This window comes from Cricetulus griseus, chromosome 3 (genome assembly GCF_003668045.3).
Source record: "Cricetulus griseus strain 17A/GY chromosome 3, alternate assembly CriGri-PICRH-1.0, whole genome shotgun sequence".
NCBI lineage: Eukaryota > Metazoa > Chordata > Mammalia > Rodentia > Cricetidae > Cricetulus > Cricetulus griseus.
The window spans coordinates 72,674,410-72,684,958 of record NC_048596.1 but is presented as its reverse complement, the minus strand read 5'-3'; positions in this window follow the sequence as shown (position 1 = coordinate 72,684,958).

Here is a 10,549-nt window from a genome sequence, read left to right as displayed (position 1 = left end):
TAATATTAAACATCTAGAGATTATGTCAGCGCTAAAGACAAATACTGAAAAATGAAGCTTTTCCCAAATCTTTCCTCTCATCTGTCTCTGGCCTTAAGCCTCTTTTTTTTTATTTTCAAGTAAATAAAATCCTGTAAATCAAAGGAAAACAATAACTACAGCTTGTTTTAGCACAAAATTATTTTGAAAGCAAAGAGATCTTGCACTTCATTTAAAATTCTCACCACAAAAATGACTCTCTTCTGATTAAGAACATGATCTAATGACCTAATTCTGCAGAACAGGCTTCAATCTCTCTTAATTAAATCTTTCTTACATCTGGAAGGGTTTTATATATATTTGTTTTTTTGAAACAGGGTTTCTCTGTAGCTTTGGAGCCTATCTTGGAACTCACTCTGTAGACCAGGCTGGTCTCAAACTCACAGAGATCTGCCTGCCTCTGCCTCTCGAGTGCTGGGATTAAAGGTGTATGCCACCAATGCCCGGAAAGATATAAAATTTTATTTTGGTTTATTTACTTTTTGTCTGGGTACACCTTGATCTAATTTAATTTCATGTCCTCTCCTGGTAATTGTTTTCATGTAATTGTAATTCCTGTATATGTTTTTTTTTTTTTTTTTTTTTTTTTTTTGACAGTGTCTGTCTATGTAGCCCTGGTTGTCCTGGAATTCACTATGTAGACCAGTCTGGTCTGGAAAGCATATAGTTCCACTTGCCTCTGGCTCCCAAGTGCTAGGATTAAAGACATGCATATTTGGCTATTATATGTCATTTTTTTTGGAATAAGAAAAAAATGAAAAAAAAAAAAGAACTGAACAACATAATCTGTGGCCACCTCGTTTATATAATATTTATTTATTTTGAATTAAAATATTTTGCTTGTCAGCTAGGTGGTTGTGGCACACGCCCTTAATCCCAGCACTTGGGAGGAAGAGGCAGGTAGATCTTTGTGAGTTTGAGGCCAATCTGGTTACAAGAGCCAGTTCCAGGACAGCTAGGGCTACACAGAGAAACCCTGTTTTGAAGAAAAAAATAAAAAATATTTTGCACATGCATGTGATATATGCCTGCAAGTGGAATCTAGTGGTCCATGCTGTGGTCTTTCTTTATTGCTTTCCACCTTACCTATTGGGGTGGGGTCTCTCACTTGAACTCAGAGCTTGCTGATTCGGCCTCCTGAGCATTGGGAGACAGGTGGGCCATGAGGCCCAACCAACATATGTGTGGATGCTGGAGATTTGAACTCTGGTCCTTCTGCTTGTGCAGCAAGCACTTTGCATTGTGCCGTCTCCCCAGCCTCACTATGCCTTATCTTAGTTAGGGTTCTATTGCTATGAAGAGACACCATGACCATGGCAACTCTTATAAAGGAAGACATTTAGTTGGGGCTGGCTTATGATTTCAGAGGTTTAGTCCATTATTATCATGGTGGGTGACACGGTGGCACAGACACAGCTGTGGGTTCTACATCTCGATCTGCAGGCAACAGAAAGTGAACTGTTTGCCACACTTGTTTCTGGAGATTTTCTGTCACACCAGGTCCCTCCACCACTTCAGCCCCAAATGAACACACAGAGACGTATATTAATTATAAAACTATTGGCCAATGGCTAGGGCTTCTTATTGGCTAGTTCTGTCTTAATTACTAACCAATTTCCATAAATCTATGTATTTCCACGTGGTCTTGGCTTACAGGAGAATGCCTGGACCTGTTACTTCTTTGTGGCCTACATGGTGTCTCCTTTTTGTCTTCCCAGAATTCTCCTCATCTCCTAGCCCCACCTATCTTCCTGCCTCTATAAGTCAAACATTGTTTTGTTTATCAACCAATAAGAGAAATACATATACAGAAAGACATCCCCCATCACACACGGAGTGCAGCTTGAGCATTTGTTAATTTCAGGACATTAGTGTAGCTTGAGCAAAAGAGACCTCAAAGCCTATCCTCACAGTGACATACTTCCTACAACAAGGCCACACCTACTCCAACAAAGCCACACCCTTTGGGGACTATTTTCTTTCAAACCACCACACACATTAAAGAAAACCAACTTGTCCTGGTGAATTCAGAGACTCATGGGTGTCCCAGATGCAGAACATAAGCAGCAAACATAGGCACAGTTCTAAAAAGATCACTTAGATCACCCGTGTGAAGGTCATGTCACTTACAGAAAAGGGGGAGGGAAGTATGGAAGACCCGATGAAAGTCTGCAAAATGCCATTGTCTGGACTAGATAAAATCATTGCAAAATCACTAACTCACAGTCATTGCAGCTACCTGATAAAAATCATTGCAATCGCTAACTCACAGCAATTGCAGTTACCCAATTGTACTGGGTCCACACAAGACTGGCCCTCTGTACAGTTGGTGAAGGAAGGGGAAAGGGCTCAGGGGACCTCCACCATTGACCTAGGTTTGTGCTGCCTTCAATCCTGGCTATAGAAGCTTGCTTCCTCCCCCTCTCCAGTGGGTAGTAGTTTGTGAAGAAATTCATAACTGGTCATAGTGCTAAGAGTAAAGCACTGTTGTGTACTCAGCCCTAAAATGGTCACTTACATCATCCCTCCTCCCACTGTAAGGCTCAAGGGACATTGCAGAAGGGGGAACAGAAAGAATGTAGGAGGTGGAGAAAGGGGAAGAGTGTGTAAAATGTTTGTCTTTTGAACATGACATAGCTCTAGCCTTCGTGAACTCATAGCTATGGCTACCTGGATAGCATCAAGCCCCTGAAGGCTAGCGTTTGGATGGAGAGGGTCTTGTGCAGGCCCACCCCTAGCTGAGAAGTTATTGGTAGTGGCTGGCTGCTGAGGGAGAGGGAGTCAGTGACTGTCGGTAGGTTGTCCATGCTCCAGTGGATGGTCTTCACATCTGTGAGAATGTGGGCTGTGCTAATTGAACTTAGTGGATTATTTTTTAAAAAATGGGACTATGAAGCCGGGCAGTGGTGGCACATGCCTTTAATCCCAGCACTCAGGAGGCAGAGGCAGGCGGATCTCTGTGAGTTCGAGACCAGCCTGGTCTACCAGAGCTAGTTCCAGGACAGCCTCCAAAGCCACAGAGAAACCCTATCTCGAAAAACAAAACAAAACAAAATGAAAAATGGGACTATGAAGGTGGGAGAGAGATATGTTGAAGGATGTCTGAGGGAGCAGGAGGTGACAAAGACAAGTATCTCCTTGGAATTTGCTGACCAGCCAGCCTACATGAACTGGTGAGCTCCGGTTTGGAGAGAGACCCTGTCTCAAAACACAAGGTGGACCCCCCTTTTATTTTATTCAAATAGGCAAAGTGAGACAAATGCAGGGAATCCCCTGTTTGTTAGGCCATCAGTGTAAATGTTTGTGACATCTCTCTTATGAACTGCCAGTGGCTGACTCCTAAAAGTTATTGGTCTTAGCCCACAACTGTCTGGAGAATTCCTTTGCCTCACTGACACGGACATGAGTAAAGGAGTCTGTCCATCTACCCTGTGCTGTGCCCGGTCCTCAAGATTTCAAGTGTCTCTCTAAGGTGTCTGGGTCCCATCTCTTGGTTTAGGTGTGATGGTAAAATACCCCCATCAAGTTCCCTCTGTTGTGGGAACAAAAATCTCTGTTGATCTGTATGAGTTAGAGTTGCCTTGGCTCTTGGACATGGTCCTCTATGCTTCCTTTCAAATTAGAAAAAGGGATTGGCTGAGATCTGATTGTGCTAAGTGTGGTGGTGGTAGAGGGGACCTCAGCTGGGCAGAAGTGTCAGGTTGTTGGGCAATCACTGGTAATTTCCAACTTCTGCTTCCTAATTTTCAGTTATACTGACCTTGAATGATGTTCTCCACATCCTGTTACCAATGTTATAAGTCTTGTGCCATGGGCTGGCTGTCCAGGTGTCTGTGTTCTTCCCAGGGGAGACCAGAGAATGCAAAGAGACAAAGAAAGCAAAGACTCAGAAAAGGTGGAAATAGTTTACTGAGGCAAAAGCTTTCTTTTGGGAAGAGTAGGTTCCCACTGGCAGGCTATCCAGTGGAATCTGGGCTGGTCTTTCATAGGCTCCTGGAGTCTCCCTTCCTCCTCCTCCTCCTCCCCCTCCTCTCCCTCCTCCCCTCCTCCTCCTTCCTCCCTCCTCCTCCTCCTCCTCCTCCTCCTCCTCCTCCTCCTCCTCCTCCTCCTCCTCAGTCTTCTGGTTTTTTGAGACAGGGTTTCTCTGGGAAATAATCCTGGCTGTCCTGGAACTCTCTTTTTAGGGAAAACTGACCTTGAACTCACAGAGGATCCACCTGCCTCTGCTTCCTGAGTGCTGGGATAAAAGGCGTGCACCATCATCACCCAGCGAGTCTCCACTCTTGGTCCCTCTCTTTTCTTCCCCAATTCCCTCCTCCTCTCTCCCATCTCCTTATTTGGATGGTCTTTGGCTCCCGAGATGAACAAAGACAGTGAGATGGCATCCCAACTCTTTATATTCTGATGCTATGTGGGCATCTTAGTTAGGTTTTGTGAAGAGACACCATGACCACCCAACTCTTTTTTAAAATTAATTTATTTGATTAATTTATTTATCTTATATCCCAACTACAGCTTCCTCTCCCTCCTCTCCTCTCACTCCTTCTCCCTACTCCCCTCTGGATCCCTTCACCCACCCCTCCTCTGTATTAACTCAGAAAGGCATAGGCCTCCCATGGGTATCAGCAAAGCATGGCATATCAAGCTGCTATAAGACCAAGCACCTCCATCTGTATTCAGGCTGGGCAAGGCAATCCAGCATGAGTGATAAGTTTCCAAGAGCCAGCCAAAGCGCCAGGGACAGCTCCTGCTCCAATTACCAGGAGTCTCACAAATAGACTAAGCTCCACAACTATCTCATATTTGCAGAGGGCCTAGGTCAGTTGCATGCAGGCTTTTTGGTTGTGACCATGGCAACTCTTAAAAATGAAAACATTTAGTTGCAGTGACTTGCTTACCATTCAGAAGTTCAATACATTATTGTCATGATGGGGAGAATGACAGTGCACAGGCAGATGTGATGCTGGAGTAGTAGCTGAGAGTCCTATATCTTGCAGGCAACAGGAAGCTGGCTGAGACACTGGACAGTATCCTGAGCATGGGAACTTCCAAGCCTGTCCCCACAGTGACACACTTCCTCTAACAAGGCCATACCCACTCCAACAAGGCCACCCCTCCTAATAGTGTCACTCCCTATGTGATTATGGAGGACAATTACATTCAAACTGCCACATTTGACTCCCTGGCCCCCATAAACTTGTAACAATAGCACAATGCAAAATGCATTTAGTACAACTTCAGAAGTCCCCATAGTCTATCACAGTCTCAACAATGTTTTAAAGTCCACAGTTCAAGGTCTCATGAGATTCATGCACATTCTTAGCTGCCATCCTTTATAAAATCAAAATTAAAAAGAAGACATACTTCCAACACATAATGGTACAGGATATACATTGCCTTTCCAAAACACAGGGAAGGGAGCATAGTTAGGAAATACTGGGCCAAAGCAAGACTGAAAACCAGCTGTGCAAACTCCAAACTCTGCATCTTCATGTCTGATTTCAAAACGGGATTCAGATCTCCAACCCCTTTTAGCTTTGCTGACTGCAACACACTTCTTTCTCTTGGGCTGGCTCTACTCCCTGTTAGCAGCTCTCCTCAGCAGGAACCCCATGACTCTGACATCTCTAACATCTTGGGTTCCCCAAGGCAATCAAGGCTTCAACTTCACAGCTTCACGCAATGGCCTTTCTAGGCTCCATTCAAGGACACTTCCGACATGTATCTGGCTTCAGCTGCTTTTCTTAATCTCCAAAGCAAACTCCATAGCCTTTTTCTTCTGTCCTTAACTCTAGCCAGAACCATGTGGTTGAAGCTGCCAAGTTCTGCTGCTTACTGGGGCTGGAGCATGGCCCTTTCACTCAGTTACATCTTCACCAGCTTTCTGTCCTTCACTGCTTAAACTTGACTGTCCTGAAACTGGATCTCTAGACCAGGCTGGTCTCAAACTCAGAGATCCAACAGCCCAACTACACCCGGCTCTAAGCTTTTCTTTAGTTCCTTTTCACCAGCTGGAAACTTAGCTGGATGGGATCTTAACCTAAGGTCACCACTTCCTTTATTCCTTTCTTTCTTTCCTTCTTTCCTTCTTTTCTTCTTTCCTTCTTTCTTTTCTTCCTTCCTTCCTCCCTCTCCTCCCTCCCTCTCCTCTCTCTCTCCCTCTCCTCCCTCCCTCCCTCCCTCCCTCCCTCCCTCCCTCCCTCCCTCCTCCCTCCCTCCCTCCGTCCCTGCCTCCCTCCCTCCCTTCCTTCCTTCCTTCCTTCCTTCCTTCCTTCCTTCCTTCTTTCCTTCCTTCCTTCCTTCTTTTGTTTTTTTCAAGACAGGGTTTCTCTGTGTAATAGCCCTGGCTGTCTTGGAACTTGATCTGTAGACCAGGAGGGCCTTGAATTCACAGAGATCTGCCTAGCTGTGTCTTCCAGGTGCTGAGATTAAAGGTGTGTACCATCACTGTCTGGCTTATTCCATTTCTTAATCTGTTCATCTCCTTGAACACAGGATTTAGCTCCAATTCCACTTTCTGGTGCTCCTTCTCTCCTCAGAATTTACATTTTGTAATTGACCTTGCTTAGCTTTCTCCTTTTTGTTATAAATCTTCATTAGAGTTACCACTAATATCTACACAACAGAGTCTATATTAGGCTGTTTTATGATTTCCTCTGCCAATGGAATTAATCCAAAACTCTTCACTTTACCCTCAGGCAGACTCTTGGGACAAAGGCAAAAAAGCAGCCACTTTCTTCACCAAAATATCACAAGAACAGTCTCTAGGCCACACTCTAACATTTTCCTCCTCTGCAACCTCTTGATCTCCATAGTTCATCAAATCACACTTAACACCGCTCTCTTCCATGCTCCTGATAGTCTGGTCCATTAAGCAGCGCTTAGAGCGTTCCACTGCTTTCCTAACCCAAACTCCCCAAATTCATATTACTCCAAACAAAAACATGGTCAGGCCTATCACAGCAACACCCCAGTCCTTGATACCAACTCCTGTCTTAGTTAGGATTTTTATTGCTGTGCAGAGACACCGTAACCACGGCAACTCTTACAAATGAAAACATTTAATTGGAGTGGCTCACTTACAGTTTCAGAGGTTCAGCCTATCATCATGATGATGATAGTCTATCATCATCGTGGTGATATGTAGGCAGACATGGTGCTGGAGTAGTAGTTGAGAGTTCTATATCTTGCAGACAACAGAAAGTCAACTGAGACACTGGGTGGTATCCTGAGCATAGGAAACCTCAAAGCTCACCTCCACAGTGACACACTTCCTCTAACAAGCCCATACTGACTCCAACAAAGCCACATCTCCTAATAGTGCCACTCCCTGTGAGATTATGGGAGCCAATTACATTCCAACTGCCACAGTGGGAATGTTGGCATTTTCCCTGACAGCCAACTCATTCCCAACTCATGCCTCACACAGTCATATGCGATTCCATAACTCCGATATTATGAACCACTCTGCTTTTTTGTTTTCTTTTCACTTTATGGTTCTTTTTATTTGCTCTTCTCTCATCTATTACATCTGCAGTTTCCCCTCCGTCCACTTCCCCTAGTACCTTATCCTCCATGTACCCCAGACCCACTCCTCCTTGTTTTCCTTCAGAAAAGGGAGGGCCTCCCAGGGTTATCAACCAAACTTGGTTCTCTGACAGGTGAATGCAAGTATCTCATTCCTTATTGTTTTCCTTAACACTTGCTTCTGTCTACTGGACAAAAATCAAAAGTCTTACAAGACCTTCCAGGGCTTGGGACCTACTCACTCTTCTCTTTGTTTTTAACCTACAGCCCTGGCCTCATCTCTTGCTAATCCTCCCACTCTTCGGTGTTAACTCCTTATAAGGTGCCAGAAAAAGAAGCCCCCCAGTGAGAAGTCACTTTACAAACCCAGGAAAAATAAGGGAGAAACCTCTAGTAAGAATAGCTTGCGGGCTGGAGAGGTGGCTCAGAGGTTGAGAACACTGGCTGCTCTTCCGGAGGTCCTGAGTTCAATTCCCAGCAACCACATGGTGGCTCACAACCGTCTGTAATGAGATCTAGTGCCCTCTTCAGATCTAGTGCCCTCTTCTGGCCTGCAGGCATACATGGATGTAGAGTGTTGTATACATAATAAATAAATAAATAAATATATTAAAAAAAAGAATAGCTCGCTATGCGGTGGTGGAGCACGCCTTTAATCCCAGCACTTGGGAGGTGAAGGCAGGCAGATCTCTGTGTGTTCGAGGCCCAGCCTGGTCTATAAGGCTAGTTCCAGTACAGTCAGAGCTGTTACACAGAGAAACTCTTGTCTTGAAAAGCCGAAGAAAGAAAGAAAGGAAGAAAGAAAGAAAGAAAGAAAGACTAGCTTGTGTCCAGTCTTGATTAGTGTCAAAAGAGAAACTGGACCTGCATAGAAAATATTTGAGGCTTATTTGTAGATCTTGAGTTATAACATTTAACAAATGATGTCACCCGATTATCCCTTTAAAGCCCAGCTCTGAGTTACATTCTGAGCAATTAAACATGTGTTACAGAAACGTAGCCATTTTAGACAAAACAGAGATACCATGAATACTATCTCTAAAGCAGGTCAAAATGGGGAGATTTACACTGTAAAGGTATGGTCACAAATGTGGTCACTAATGTCACAGTTACCTTAACACCTCAGTTTTGTGTCAGCTGCCACTCGCTATCCAAGGTTATTCTGCTGGCCTGGCACAATTAGCCTTTTCCTGGTAGAGAAATGGGAACCAGAACTTGAAATTGGCTGTGATGCAATGCTGTCTCCATTTTTTGACTGCCCGATAGAGGTGCCCGATAGAGGTATGTTCTTTGATGTGAGAAAAATCACATCAGCTAAAGCCAGCTGTGGGCCAGGGTTGACTACTTCTTCTTCTTCTTCTTCTTCTTCTTCTTCTTCTTCTTCTTCTTCTTCTTCTTCTTCTTCTTCTTCTTCTTCTATAATTAGTTTTTTTACATTCCAATCCCAGTTCCCCTCCCTCCTCTTCTCTCGGTCCCCCTCCCACTTCCCCCTACCCCGCCTCCCGTCTGCTTCTCACAGAGGGTGAGGCCTCTCTTAGAAGTCTACTAAGTCTGTCCCATCATCTCCTTGAGGCAGGACCAAGGCATCTCCCCACCCCCACACTCCTGTGTCTAGGCTGAGTAAGGTATCTCTCCATATAGAATGGGCTCCACTAAGTCAGTTTGTGCATTAGGGTTAGATCTTGGACCCACTGCCAGTGGCCTCATATAATGTCCCAGTCACACCATTGTCACCTATATTAAGGAAGTCTGGTTCACTTTATGCAGGTTCCCCGTTTGTTAGACCTGAGTCAGTGATCTCTCACTAGCTAAGGTCACCTGATTCTGTGGGTTTCCCCATCATGGTCTTGACTCCTTTGTTCATATTATTGATCCTCCCTCACACAACTCTAGGGGTTGACCCATTGGTTAGTTGTGGATTTCTGCATCTGCTCCCATCTGTTTCTGCAAGAGGGTTCTAGCTTCTCTGGGGTTGTGGATTGCAGGCTGGGTATCTTTTGCTTTATGTGTGGTATCCACTTATGAGTGAGTACATTCTATATTTGTCTTTCTGGGTCTGGGTTACCTCACTCAGGATGTTTTTTTCTAGTTCTGTCCATTTGCCTGCAAATTTCAGGATGCCATTGTTTCTTACTGCTGAGTAGTACTCCATTGTGTAAATGTACCACACTCAGAAAATTAGGGATCAACCTACCTCAAGACCCTGCAATACCACTTTTGGGCATATACCCAAATGAGGCACACTCACACCACAAGGAGATGCCCCTCAGCCGAAGAATGGATAGAGAAAACAGGGTTGTCTTGTAAAATAGGGCCTACTTGATGGCAATCTTAATGGACATACCTGACTGCCACTCCTTAAATGCATTTTTGTCAGTACTCTCTTGACCTTGGCTGATTTTAAGACTCAACTCAAGTGCTGCCTCCTCCAGGAAGCCTTCTGGGTTCTCTCAGCCTGAGTAAGTCTTCTAGTGGCCTCTTCTCCTTTTCTCTCACAGTGTGCACTTTACTGTTAACACATCTGCTTCTCCACTGATGCCTGGGCGTTTTCTCCTCTACCTAGCAAAGGGCTCAGATTATCCCCCTTGATTATGCTTGTTGAATAGGTGACTAATCCAATGAATGAATGAATGAATGAATGAATGAATGAATGACCAGTCTGTGCTCCTCACATGGGTCACATGCTTCATCCTTAGCTCAATCTTCCAGGCCAGAAATGGAGGGTTCCCATTAGGGTCCTACAGGACTGGCTTCTGTTCCTCCCTGCCTTGAGGCTGACTCACCCTTGAAGGTCAAGGGGGAAGCTCTGCTGGTACAAATGGGAGCTGAGAAGGATGAGGTAAGCAGGTGATTTGCACTATCCAGGCAAAAATTTGGAGGACCAGAAAAATGTGCCAACTAATGTTTAACTAAAGCATGTCTTCCATGGAAGTGTGTGGGCTGCCTCAGCCCCCTCTCTACCCATTTTCACCTCAACTCACTA